The 14753-nt window shown below is 45.0% G+C and overlaps 1 protein-coding gene across 9 annotated transcripts in view; it reads left to right on the forward strand.

Annotated features, from left to right (window-relative positions):
• The window catches only part of Ncoa2 (nuclear receptor coactivator 2), a 236340-nt gene that overhangs the window by 20571 nt on the left and 201016 nt on the right, over positions 1-14753 (forward strand). For 3 of the 9 annotated variants that reach the window (XM_087551360.1, XM_087551367.1, XM_087551362.1), the window contains exon 2: positions 13231-13270. The gene's annotated coding sequence lies outside the window, so the exon portion shown is untranslated. 9 annotated transcript variants of the gene reach the window in all.

Genomic DNA, 14753 nt, shown 5'->3' on the forward strand with positions numbered 1-14753 from the left:
ACACTTCAGGGCTCCTGACCAGGACTTGACGAGAACTTCTGAGATCCTTGGGAAAGTGTAGATCAAATCTGTCCGTTGGTTCTCATCTCTCATCAACTTCATTATGTCAAGGTTGTCTTTGCGTCTGTTGCCGCCTCTGAAAGCTTGACTGACATAATAAAGCTGTTTGACCTTTGGTCATCACGGCACTGTAGCTCAGTGAGTGAAGTTAGTATCTACAGTGTTAGCATCGCACTTTTGTAGGATTCTTTGTGACTTCTCTTACCTTACGAGTTTCTCCTGTCAGTCTGGGGCAGTTTGAAGCAGTAGGAAGTTAAAATTTAAAATCAAATTAAAGCAGTGGAATGGCATCTTGTTTCTGAACTTCCTGAGAGATTCTTCATAGTTTCTAGTGTTAACTAAACATAGGTCTACAGGATTTTCTTTGTTTCCTTCTTCCCCTTCCCCTTCCCGTCCCCTTCCCCTCCCCCCTCCTTTCCCATCCCCTCTTCTCTCTGCCTTTCTCCCACTAGGAGACAGGAGCATGCCTGTAATCCTAAGACCTGGGGGTGAAGGTAAGAAGATTTACCAGTGTGAGCTAGGAGGCTGACTAGGAGAAAGAAGAGAAGCAATCCCAAACAGACACTCGAACCCAAAGGAGCAGCAAGAGTGTGAAGCAAATTGCAGGCATTTATCTTGTATTAAGAAAGAGGCCTGGTGTGGTGTGCACCTTTAGTCCTAGCACTCAGAAGGCAAAGGCAGGTGGATCTCGGAGTTCAAGACCAGCCTGGCTTGTGCAGTCAGTTCCGATGGTTCTGAAATTACAAATGCAAAGAGAAGAAACAAAGTCTTAGTTTGTAGCCCTGCACAGCCTGTGCGCAGTAACAGAGCACTATTGTAGGTGCTGAGCTGAAACTTTTCTCCTGAGGAGTACGGGAGCCTGTGGTGGGGGCCTAGACATTTAACTAGGGCTCACCTGAACTCCAAGCCGGGGTCAGAAATCTCCTCCTTTCTGCCCAGCTATGGTGGGTGTCTGGAACAATGTGATACTGATAGAAAATGAAAGTGGGTTCCTGTGATGACTTCATTAGTGACTGGTATCGTTGGGACTTAAAGTATGGGAGGTGAATCAAGGGCGGGAGGAACAGCTCAGCAGCTGAGTGCACTGGCTGCTCCTGCAGAAGACCTGGGTCCCATTCTCATCACCCTAATGGTGGCTCACACCCCTCTGTAGCTCCTGTTGGTTAGGGGGATCTGATGCCTTCTGCTTTCCTCCAGGGGCACAGCCTGCACATAGTGCGCGCGCGCGCGCGCGCACACACACACACACACACACACACACACACACACACACATGTATGTATGTATATGTATATGTACATATATACACACATAGGCAGACCACTTCTACACATAAAATAAACATCCCTCATAGACACACAGTTACTAGTTAACTAACAAAGAGAAAGTGAATTAAGAATTTGCTCACACCCAGCTCCTAAGACCTACTGAGATCCTGCGTGGACAGGGTGTGAAGTGTGAGGCGTGGATGCTGGTGCAGCTCTGTTAAATCTCACTGAGAGTTTCGAAGCTTGAGGCCGTCAGTTAGTCCTTGGTGCACAGCGGCATTAACTTAGTTAACTGCATCAAGGACCTGCTTAACATCATCTCCATCTTGTGTATAGAAGACAGGCTATGCCTTAAGTCGCCATGCTTGCATATTCAAAACACTGGACAATTAATGTGGGAAGATGGTATTTCAGCGCTTAACGAGCTGTTGGTCATCTCTTCAGGCATTTTAGTTCTGTAAGATCGTAATGAAACTATCATCAGAGACAGTTGACAGAATGAGAAGTTTAGCTGCCCGATGTTTTATGTCAGAAAAAGGCAAATTACTTGGTGACTTTAATATATACATAATATTCATCTCAATGAACACAAGTGCACCCTGCCCCGTCCCTTTATGGTGGGTATGCTGTATATAGCCAGTACGTGGAGGTTTTGAGTCGGGTTTTTGTTGTTGCCCATTCTGGTTTGAACACTGTGTGGTAGAGGCTATCTTTGATGTCCGTCCTGCCTCCACCTATCAAGTTCTGAGGTTACCGCCGTGGGTTAGCTGCTTAGCCTGAGTTTCTTTTTCTCTGCTCCTGTCTCCAGTAGACTAAAATTACAGCACATAGTGTTGTCCTTGACAGCGCGACAACTCCGTCAAGCAGCGATGCGCGTGTCTAGACCCATCCTTGGAAAAGGGGGACTGCCAGGGACTAGGAAAGGTTGTGTATAGCCACATAGTAATTAGTTTTCAGTCATGTTGAGAAGCCTGGATCTTTCTTCTCCTGTCATGTGCGAAATGCATTTAATTAATATTTCCAAGATACTGGATCCCTCCTGTACTTCTGAAAACATGGTTAGAGTGCAGGGAAGATCGGTGGCTGTCTACGCAGGAGGTGGGTAGAAAGCTTCCAGTTTACCCCAATCTTTTAGGAACCAGGTAATTATTCTAGCTACTTTTGAGAATCTGGTCTTGCACGCTATTATATTTTGGCTAAAATATGGAAGAATAGTGCTGGCAAGGTGGCCCCGTAGTCCAAGGCAATGGCTGCCCATCCTGACAACCGAGTTCTATCCTTGGGACCCACGTGGTGGAAGGAGAGAATGACGAATGCAAGTCATCCGTTGGCCTCAACGTTTGTTACATACATGCACCATACCCACATACATGCACATACACGCAGAGAATTGCCATATTGTACAAATTTTCTAAAATGCATCTTAAAACATTAAGAGACTTATAAAAGACTTCCCATATTATCTGTTAACTGTTTGGCCCTGTAAGAGGAACATAGCATGTCTACTAGGTAAAGGCATATGGTTTGGAAACATATTGCCTGCCCTGAATCTCAGCTCAGCTACTGGGGAGCCCCAGAGACCAGAGTAAGTTGGTCTGGCTGTATTAACCAAGCCACTGAACGAACCATCAGCCAGCATCATCACACTGCTTCTTGCAAAGCACTTCGTTAACTTGAGGTTATCTTTGCAGTATTGCCGCTGTAAGAGCTGGGACAACATATATTATTTTGTTAGTATTTTGTTGATCTTAGGAAAACATTCTAAATTTTTATAAGGTCTTGGTCTTTATTTTTGAATAGTACAGCATAGACTTATGCCAAGAAATCAGTGAGATTTTTTTTTAATTGTAAGAATCCTTTGAAAAACAACAAACTACATTCCCTAAACATTTACCCTTTGTCTCTAGCCCTGGTTTTGCAGTTAGGCCTTGTGGACAGACCTGTGGGTTGCCTACTCTGTAATGGCAGTGGTCGGTGACTCAACAGTTCAACCTGGAGGCAAAGTTCTATCATTTTTTAACTTTTAGAAATAATTTTACATAGCACTTAAAACACTTAGAATGTCATTTATAATGTATTGCACCAACAGGCCTGACTGGAGAACTGCATATCTAATTGTCACACAGACAAGCTGGCTGTATTCTGACCCAGTTGTGGCTGTTGTATTCACGGCCCTAGATGTGAAGCGGACACAGTGTCCGTTAGGCTGCCTCACTGAAATAGTTAAGTGGAAGGAATCAATCTCGTTTAGTTGATTGTCTGTGGTTCCAACTTAGGGTGAGCGTTTCTACTTCGTATCAAAGACCCAGATGCTTGCTTTGGCCCTGGTGCTTAGGCCAGCGTCAGCCTGTGGAACGAGAGCAAGCTTGCCGGGTGAGTTGTGAGATTGAAGACCTATCAAAACCCCACACATCCCTGCATATTTACTTGGGTTTCTGGATTCTAGTGGTAGCAGCTGCCTCACTTTTAGACTTAGTGGATTTTGGATTTTTAATGTGGTTTTTGAAAAATTTTTATCTAAATTAATGATTCTGCCCATGAACTAATTCACACATTTCTATTTGTTCTGCTGCGGAAACAGGGACCATTCTTTTGGACTGAAAATTCCATTTCATCAGGGAGAAACATGAAAGGGGTGTGTGTGTGTGTGTGTGTGTGTGTGTGTGTGTGTGTGTGTAAAAATATGTTAAGGATTTTTAATTGTTTCTTTAAGCAATTCAGCTTATTTTGCATGGAAAGATGGTGGCTAGAAATGGCCAGATTAAACAGATTAAAGGTATGAGAATATTCAAAGATTTAATTTTGTAATGAATATTTTGGGTGTTACTGATCGATGCAACATAATAAATACTAAATTTTGATGTACTTAGTTAGATTCACTGTTCATTCTCTTTACTATCTCACAAGAGTAGAATATGTTAGGTTTACAGGTGATTTCTAATAGATCAGAAATAAGATTTTCTTTGAAAGATGGGCTGATATTCTTTATAGTTTCCATGAAATCAAGATGTTAAAATAAACATTTACAAAACAAGAACTATTAGAAGACTTTCATTAGTGGTTTTGTTTGTTTGCTTGTTTTGGTTTTTTCATTAATTGAAAGAGTTTTGGTTTTTAAGTCTTAAGAAAATCAATATCCAAACATCAATCAATCAATCAATCAATCAATCAATCAATACCCACAGCACGTTTTTGATTCCAGCACTGGTCAGTGTCATGGTGTACAGAGCACAAGATTGTGTGAACCCATTTGCTGCAGAAAGCCATCCCATCATGATCAGTGGAAAAATCAGCTGTGTAGTTTGAAAATTTAGATGGATGGTTTGTGCCATGGGGTGGAGCAGGCCAGCCCAGCCTCGGCACCAGGGGGGACTGAGGTCAGCAGCCCTTCTAGGCCTGAGCCCCGAGCTCCCCGAGCTCCCCTCCCCGGTGGAAGAGGAGAGATACACACAAAGGAAGATTTGGACAGGAAATCACATTAAAAAGATGTTGGGCTAATCTGCTCCTAACCTTGGGCTAAAGTGAATAGATTTTGCCTGTTGATTAACAATGAAGCACATTGGCCTATTTTTCTTTTAATGGAAGTTTAGCGTAAAGTAAACCACCCAACCACAAATTTAAGATAATCTTCATTTGTGTTTGTTTTATAACCTCACAGAATTCGGAGATGTTTAGCCATTCACCTCCTCTCTCATTTCTTTAGCAGGAGTTTTTTTTTTAAACTGAAGTTTTTAACCCAGTAGTAAGTAAGTCCTGGAATCATTTTAGTTAGCTGTAGCTAGTAGAAAACCAAAACAAAGTGAGTGAATAGAACTAGAGTGCAATGCACAGAGGTCAGGTAAAGGCAGAGCCCAGTTGAGTGCCTACAGACTCCCTCCCAGGACTCACAGGTACTGGGTACTCTGCCTGCCTGCCTTGTCCCTGCCTGCCTGCCTGCCTGGTCGGAGGCCTCTCTCTCTCTCTCTCTCTCTCTCTCTCTCTCTCTCTCTCTCCCTCTCCCTCTCCCTCTCCCTCTCCCTCTCCCTCTCCCTCTCCCTCTCCCTCTCTCTCTCTCTCTCTGGCCTGCACTGTTCATCTCTACCTTGCAGATGTAGAGCCTTCAGGTATAGAAAGCTAACGCATCCATATTCACCGCTCTAAAGGCAGAGCTCCTAAAAGAAGGACTGACTTCCCCTTCTGAGGACGCTCCCATCGTGAGTTTTCATCAGCCCTCCCGTCTAAGCAGTGTCACAGTGTGATGTAAACCCCAGATTATGGCGGTCTGTTTAGGTGTTGTCTCCCAACACCATTGCAGCTGTATGAACGTGTGACCCTTCATCTTCTAAATCTCATTTTAATTGTCTTTAATTGTTCTCTGTAAGGTTTGCTGAACTAGCATAGTCTGTCCTTCTGATCTCCAAGTCCTTTCTGGGTTTCTGAAAGAGCATTTCGCCCTATGACATAAGCAACTTCAAACTCTTCTTTAATTCAGAGTTGAAATGGCAGACAGAGCTGCTTTTGAAGTACTGCAGCTGGATGCTTGCGTCACTCCATGTTCCTTACTCAGTGCTTTATGAAGAAGAGAGAGGAGCTGCTGAGATGGCCGAGTGCTTCAGAGCTCTTCCAGGACCCAGCTTTAATTCCTGTCACTGCATGGTGACACCCTATGTGGCTTACACAAGGATGCAAGGGGTGTATATTGCATGCAAAACACCCATGCACAAAATAATGCATATTTTAAAGATGATAGTCATTTAGGTCAGCAAGCCCTGATCCCTTGTTCATCGTTGAGGTCCTGTGGCTAATGTCATCACAGACGTGGGAATGTGTGCGTGAGGTGTCTTATGGTGAGCCGGAAGCCAGAGAGATTCAGGGACCACCCTTGCTGTTTTAGAACATCTTGCTTTTGTGAGAACTAACTCATTTAAAGAAATGGATCCTTAAACTCAGAGACCCAACTGCCTCTTTTCCTGAGTGCTGGGATTAAAGGTGTGTGTCAGCACACTTAGGCACATACAGATTTTGTATTTTTAATTTTTGTAGACAGGGTTGGTTTCTCTGTATAGCTGGTTGTCATGAATTTACTCAGTAGACCAGACTAGCCTCAAATTCACCTGCCTCTGCCTCTGCCTCTGCCTCTGCCTCTGCCTCTGCCTCTGCCTCTGCCTCTGCCTCTGCCTCTGCCTCTGCCTCTGCCTCTGCCTCTGCCTCTGCCTCTGCCTCTGCCTCTGCCTCTGCCCCTGCCCCTGCCCCTGCCCCTGCCCCTGCCTCTCTGCCCCTGCCCCTGCCTCTCTGCCCCTGCCCCTGCCCCTGCCCCTGCCTCTGCCTCTGCCCCTGCCTCTGCCTCTGCCTCTGCCTCTGCCCCTGCCTCTGCCTCTGCCTCTGCCTCTGCCTCTGCCTCTGCCTCTGCCTCTGCCTCTGCCTCTGCCTCTGCCTCTGCCTCTGCCTCTGCCTCTGCCTCTGCCCCTGCCTCTGCCCCTGCCTCTGCCCCTGCCCCTGCCTCTGCCCCTGCCCCTGCCTCTGGAGTTCTGGGATCAAAGGCATGTGCTACCACCACCTGGCTATTTTTCTTTTCATTTGATTATTTTAATTGATAAAAGTTTCTGAACCTTATCTACTTGACCTTTCCCTTCTGAAAGTTTCAGAGACCTAAATAGAAAAGCTAAAACATGAAAACTTTATAGAAAGATACTATGACTTGGGCATAGGCAAGGACTCGTTGGAATGTCAAAGGATCAACTGTGAGAAAATGATGAATTGGATTTTAAAGCTCCCTGTCCTAAAGAAACCATTAAGATGAAAATATAGGCCACAGATTGGGAGAAAATACAGGCAAAAACTCATGTAAAATCTGTGAAGAAGATCTGTGCATGCATGACTCCTGCCTATAACCCCAACCCTGGTTGAGAAGGAGGATGGAAGTTAACAGACAAGCTGGGCTTTAGATGAGCTCAGGGCGAGCCTGAGCGACATAGTGAGACCCTGTCTGGAAAGAGACTAGCAAAGTCAAACCAGCCAATCAAATCAAAACCAACAAAAGCAGCAAAGCCACCCCCACTCCCCCACCACCCAACCCTCACCCCCCCACAAAAAAAGAGAGCAAGGAACTCTTACACTTTCAGTCAGTCCAGGTTTGAAAAAGTTTGAAAGTCCAGATAGTCATTAACAGAGGCTTGAAATGCCAGGCTACGTGGCCAGAGAAAACCATTTGATTGTAGCTTAAATGTATGTAGACAGAATAGTTATAAATACGCACCCAGTGCAGGGGAAGGAGGCAACCAGACGCCGCCACAGTTGCCAGCGCCTTAGAAAGTGTCTGCAGTGCAGAGACACTTGGCATACGTATCTGTCGCTCGGCATTCCTCTCAGGATGTAAGCGTGTGTGTGTGTGTGTGTGTGTGTGTGTGTGTGTGTGTGTGTGTGTGTGTGTGTGTGTGTGTGTGAGAGAGAGAGAGAGAGAGAGAGAGAGAGAGAGAGAGAGAGAGAGAGAGAGAGAGAGGCTCATTCATGCAGCCAGAGACAGGAGAACCCAAGTGTCCGTCCACGGAGAGCCAGTGGAATCCTATTTAGCTGTAAAAAGAAGCAAGCAGTGAGTGAGAAAGGTGACAGTCACATGGATGGGGGTCAAGCAGTGAGTGAGAAAGGTGACAGTCAAGTGGATGGGGTCAGATATGCTGTGTAACAGAAACCAGAGCACACTTTGTCTTTTTCTCTGAAACTTCTGAGCTAGAACAGGAGAGATGGAGCAACAGAAATCAGGTGTTGCTGGAGGCTGGAGTGGAGACCAAACTGTCTGCAGTGGTGGCATAGCCTGTGAGTCGGGACAGTGCTGATTGTTGGTGTGCATCTGTTGTCTGAGAGTGCATCCACCTTGTGTACACGCGTGCCATCCGCCGATGCTGGTTGCAGCCTCTCTCCGTGGATCCTGTCCCCTGTCCCCTGTCCCCAGCAGCTTATACCTGTGGCCTCAGTTGAATTACAGAAAGTTACCTAAATCAGTATCTGTGGTGCTTGGTTTGGGGGTGCTTTTGAAACCTGTATAATCTCTAACTGGTCTTAACAGTTCTGAACACTACGTCCCCCTTTCTGACTTGTTTATTAATAACCCACTCTTTCCCCTGTTCTAATAGCAGAGCTTAGGTAGATGTTTTCTATGGGTGGATGATCTTTGAGCTTCTGAGAATTTTAGAACAGATTCTGGTTTCCAGAAATCCTGTTTTAAAATGTTTGGAATTTTTTCTTTGCCTGTAGGGTTTCGAAATGAATGTACTCATATGTCTGGGTTATATTTTTTGTTGTTTTGCTTTTTTGCCTATTAATTCAGTATCTGACTCACTGATTTTCTACTTTTATTTGATAAGGTTGACTTATCGTTAATGTGACTTAGCTTGATACTTTTCATAGTACTTTAATATTAAAGACTTATACAGATATACAGTGTATTTGTGAATATGTGTATTTTGTTAACTACTGTAGTCTACTTGTTTGCTATTATTAGACCCTACTGTTTAACACCAACTCCTTAGAAGCTCAGGGGTTAGCCCACTTGTCAGAGGTCCTGTGATGATGGCCAAAGAGGACAGGGTGTTTCCACCTCAGGTCTGGTGGTGGGAGCCTGACTTCTGACTGAAGCGTTCCTACAGTACTTGTGATTAGTGGGTTAAAAACCATGCTTTGAAAGCACACTAGAAGTTTTTTTTATAAGCCTTCGTACTGCCCTTGTACATTTGATATTGGTATCTTAAGTATATTGTGAAGAATTCTAGATTGTCCAGTGTTCTCACTATATTTTTATTGTATAATATAGAATATATTTCAAAATTTACCACCTTAGCATGTGGTTTTGCTTGTCTTTATTTTTGTCGCAACAACATAGATAACATATTATTACTATGACAAAGGTTACATGCATTTGTTTACCTTTTTTGAACCTTCTGTGTTTTATTTTTGAGACGGGGTCTCAATTGATAACTGTGCTGTCCTGGAACTCACAGAGCTCTTCCTGCCTCCCAGGACTGAGGCTCCTCCCATCTCTCGGTGGAGATGAGGAGAGCTCCACACAAGGTAGCCAAGCTTTTCTTCTTTTAATCTTAAATCACTTCTCAATTACTCTTCAGTGCTGCCAGTTAGACCTCATGCACTGTTCGCTCTTCCCCGCCTTTTCTTGTTACCACAGGCTTCTTAGAGCTTGGAGTGGGCTTCCATCCACATCCCCCACCCCCTTTCTCCTATTAGAGCAGAGTCTATTCATTTGTTTTTTGACATAGGGTTTCATGTATCCCAGTCCAGCCTTGTCCCTGTGTGGCTGTTGCTGGCCTTGAACTCCTGATGCTCTTGCTGGGATCAAAGAAACGCTCACGGTATCACGGTATTTGCTTAACAATGAGACTCTTTTGAAGTATGTACTTAAGTGTACAATAAATGTGCGAAATTCATAGTTGTTGTTATTTGATTTTTTTTTTTTTTCTTTTCGGAGCTGGGGACCGAACCCAGGGCCTTGCGCTTGCTAGGCAAGCGCTCTACCACTGAGCTAAATCCCCACCCCCAGTTGTTGTTATTTGAAATGTAACTTCTTCACTCGGGAAGGATACCTTTGGAGTGTCTCTGCAGAGGAAGCCTGGCACTTTCTGACAGGCAGTTTTTGTTAGTGTCTGCTCTATCACTATTCACTCTGCATCAGACTGTAGAGTCCTGCAAGAACACTGAGTGGTTTCTGTCTCTATTTTATACTTTCTTATTTCACTCCTTAGGCAAAACGAACACAGTCATACATGGCCTGAGACCCGGACAGCCCGTGTACCCAGAACAGATTCCCAGTCTTGTGTGTGCCTCCAGCTGTGGTTTCCAATCCTCCTATCCCTGTGACTTTTTAATACAGTTCTTCTTGCTATGGTGACAAAATTATCTTCATAGCTGTGGTTTTGCTACTGTTATGAACCATAATGAAAAGCATCAGTGTTTCCTGATGGCATTAGGCAACCTCTCCGAAAGGGTTGTTGGACCACTGCTCTAGGGCACGCTCTTCTGTGGAGTGGTTGGCACTACCTCAGCCTAATCACCCAACGGCATACCCGATGACGTGCCTGATGACGGGAAAGGTTTTGAGCCAACCAGGGTGCAGGATACAGTGGATTAGTTGTGTGTGCTGCCTGGACACACACCTGAACTAGTAAATCACACGTTTCTGGTCCAGTGTCTGCAGCTATTTTGTGCCATGTTTGTAATAAGCCCTTTGCTTGCTTGTCTGTTCGACGTTGAAATTGGCCTGCCCTGAACTCTCAATGTGCCTAGATGCTGTCGTCCTCTTGCCTCAGCCTCTGACTGATGCTGGGTTTCGGCTCCACACCACCTCACCTGGCCTGGAAGGTGATTTAGAGAGCTGTGAAGATGAACAAACTTTAAAGAAACCCACACTTAGAAACCAGATAATCAGGGCTGATTTATTCATTTTATGTTGGTGTATGTTCAATTTTATACACTCAATTACACATTAAATTTTATCAAAGAACCGTTTATACTAAGGATTTCTTAAATGAGTATTTTCCAAACTATGTTTAAACTGTTTGAGTCACAGAAATTGAGTCTGCGTGTAATCTTTCAGTGTCAAATGAGCTGTGAGCGTCCATCCAGGGAATCTCTCCATTCCTTAGTGATAGCGATGTTACAGCATGTTCAACCTGTTACTTAGTTATTATTTTAGTACTGTTGCCACCTGCGCAGAGTTGTGTGGAAAATGGTTAATGTGACAGGACCCAACCTGTGAATGAAGTCATCCTCCCTGGAGGCCTGGCACAGCAGTTTTTGGAGGACATCACTGAGCCGCCGTCTCACGTAGTTCAGTGTCCATTATGTCAGTTTTGTTTTATATGGGAGGATAACTGGACACAGGAGATAGGGACAGAGCTCAGTCAGTTGAATGCTTGCTTGTGCAGAGGCTTTACCTGCCATCCCCAGCACCTCATAAACTGGGTGTGGTGGCATGCGCCTGTCATCCCTGCACTCAGAAGTGGGGAGGCAGGTGGACCCAAGAATCCTGTTGTTATTAATAACAAGTTCAAGGCCAGCTCGGGTTATTGAAACTGTGAGACCCTGTCAGAAAAAAATAATTGGAGGGAAAGAAAGAAAGAGAAAGCAGGTCTTGCCTCAGGGAGCGATTGCCTCAGGGACAGGATTGCAGTGTAGGGAGGGTCACTGAACAGGAAGGGACTTGACTCAATAAAGTGCACTCTGGCATTTTCCTTTTGAGGGCTTCAGGCCAGTGACTACTGTCCTAATTACCATTTCAGTAGAATTTGGTATGTGATATTTGAGAACTCAGTGAAAGAGTGTAGTAAACTATTAGAGCCTTACTCACACCAGCCTTTGCCTACATTGTAAGAAATGGGATTGACTTTCAAGGATATTGTAATGGATTGCTTTAGCTTCAGTGGCAGATTTTTAAAAGGAATAAATCAGTAAAGTGTGTGTGCGCGCGCGCGTGTGCGCGTGTGCTTGCAAGCATGTTCTTGTCTGTCTGTGGTGTTGGAATGTCATGCTCACACTGAGATCACAGGATAGCCTGAGAGTCAGGGATGGCCCTTAGTCCCAAGGCCTGGTAGCCACTACCTTTAACCCTTTACCCTCTGAGCAATCTAGCAGGCTTAGTGCTTCCTTGCTGTAAAAAGATAGGTAAGGACTGTGATTCTCTCCTACCCCATTCACTTCTCTCCGTACCCTCTTGTCCCTTAGAGTTGAAGTTTTGTAAAACTCCCTCCCTTCCCCCAACCCCTTTGTTTGGCAGCTTATCTGTGTCCCTGAGTTGTCTGGTGGGGAAAGTGCTTCCTTAGGCCGCGCGCAGTACCTCCTCAGCCTTCTGCCTGCTGAGGGCACACACGCATGCTGTCTAGGATGATGTCCTCTCTAAGCCTTGCTCATGTTTTACCGCAGAGAGGAAGAGTCACGTGGAGTGATCTTTCCTCAGCCCCAAGTCTTAAATGGTTGCTGCTCACTCCCTTTCCCCTTCCCATTTGGAGTGAAGGCTGTGAGGCTTTGCCTTGTCCTGCAGTGCTGCGAAACCTTTGGCCATCTGTGGAAACGGAGCAAGAAGATCCTTATAGATCTCCACTTCTGAGCTTCTCTCCACTGTGTTCAGACTGTGGTGGGACGGAGCAGCACCGCACTGACACGGACAGGAGGAGCTGCAGCTTGTGCTCCCACAGCCTTAGACCCGAGAGCACTTGTGTGCTTGTGCATTTGCCCCTGAAGACCCCGAGTCTCTTCCCGAATCCCCCACTTAGTCCCAGGCTCACTTTTACTTCAGCAGGATCAACCTGTAATAGGGCTTTTTGTTTTTTTTTAACTTTTAGGAAGTAGGTCTTAAAACATCTTTAGCATTTAGATTTGTAATTATACTGAGAGTTTTCTAACATTTTGAATGGTACCATTTAATACATGGAAACTGATAATCAAACATTTAAATTGAAGCTGTTTGTGCCCAGAGCTGGTTTTCCCTGAAAGCTGGAGAGCTGTGATTATCCGTCCCTGTGTACAGTGGCTCCACAGCCCATGCTACCCTCTCAGCAGTGTATTCATGTGTGGTATTGGGGTAGCCGTTACTCTGTTGGCAGCCTTTCTCTGTGTGTGGAAATGAAGTCTACCTCCTGAGGACAGGAGAGGAAACAGTAGCCAGTAATGCCATTATTCCCACAGTGCTTCAGAAATTGGCACGCAAGCTTTCACGGTCCTCTTACAAATGCTGCTATTGTGAATTTGTTTAATTTCAGAACAGGATTCCGTGTCTCCTAATGAGACACAGCAGCTGAAACAAGGTCAACCTGACAGGAGTGGGTGCCTGGGCTGTCAGTAACTTGTGGATTTTTATTTTATTTATTTATTTATTTATTTATTTATTTATTTATTTATTTATTTATTTATTTATTTTCAGAGCTGGGGACCGAACCCAGGGCCTTGCGCTTCCTTCCTAGGCAAGCGCTCTACCACTGAGCTAAATCCCCAACCCCTACTTGTGGATTTTTAAAAAACCTCTATGCAGGTGTGGGTAGGGCTAGGTGTGCAGTTTGATGTGGAGTCCCACTCTCCCAGGGGAGCACTGCAGGGGCATCTTCCGAAGGCCCGCCTCACAGTGTTTCTAGGGGTCAGAGGCCTCCTCGTCTGTGAGATAGCCTGTGTGGCTAGCCTCTGCAAAATTGGGATCTCAATTGGGGTTACTTGGGATTCCCTGGGAATCCTGTCTTTGCCTAAAACAAATCTGAACTCTAGAATTTAGTAAGAGCACCAAGTCTCCACGTAATGAGCTGGAGATTGGACCCAGGTCTGGTGCCTGCTAGGTAAGCACTCTATCTCCAAGCAGCACCCCGGCCCACTTTTTGGCTTTTTTGTTTGTTTTGTTTCTCCGTGTAGCCTCTGCTGTCCTGAAACTTAGAGGTCTGCCTCCCTCTGCCTCCCAATGCTGGGATTAAAGGTGTGCACCACCACCACTCCTGCTCTTTACTTACTTCTCTGTTTAATGGGATCTAAATTCTCACTCTGTATCCCAGGCAGCCTTTGAACCTGAGCCCTGCCTGCCTCAGCTGTTTTCATCCATGTGGCTTGCAAGACAAGCCCATGCCACAGGCTTGGCTCCATTTTACAAAGAGAAAAAAGGCTACATAACTTTGTAGGCTTCTGTATATTTTTAAACAAACGCAGGCATTAGATAGATAATTCTGAATAGAGTTCTTAAGAAAAAATTTTCAGATTTATAATTTGTTCAATACCGTGGTGTATACTGCAGAACTGTATGAAGTATTTTCCTTCTTTATTTTTAAAAACCTCTTTGGCCAACCTCAGTCCTCAAAACTTCCTGCTTGTGTAGATGCTGTATTCCCACTGCTGGTCCTGGGAGCGCTGTGGCAGGCAGGAAGCCCTCTAGGATCTCAGTCAGAACTCTGCATAGAGTCAGCTTGGAGGACAGAAATGATTCTTGGCATTGGAAGCCAGGAAAGGGCAGTGTGGGCAATGGTGAACAGAGGCCTCTGCTCTTGGCTGTGCTGCTTAGGGGTGTCCATGCTGGGTGACTAATTTGGCTCCCTTTGTTCTGTTCTCTACCACTAACATGGACGCTGCTGTGGACTGGGATGGCTCAGGGCCTACCTAGTCCTTTTGCCTCATGGTTTTGCTGAATACTTTTTTTAAAAATCCATTTTATTGTTTTATTGATATTCCTCACCCCCTCCTGCGTTTCCTTTCTATTTTGAAGGAGACAGACCTTAGAGGAATGCACTTGTGTGCCTTCTGTCCCCATGTGGAACTCTGGGTTTCTATGTAGAGTCCTAGGTTTGCTAAACCTGTCTACAATATTGTGTCTGTTCATACATATTTATTAGGTTGAAATGAATGTATTTTTTCCAGTTGTTTGGGAAGCAACTATTATATATCTCTACCAAATACTGATGTCTCAAGTATGTG

Source organism: Rattus norvegicus, chromosome 5 (genome assembly GCF_021556685.1).
Source record: "Rattus norvegicus strain SHRSP/BbbUtx chromosome 5, alternate assembly SHRSP_T2T, whole genome shotgun sequence".
Taxonomy (NCBI): Eukaryota; Metazoa; Chordata; class Mammalia; order Rodentia; family Muridae; genus Rattus; species Rattus norvegicus.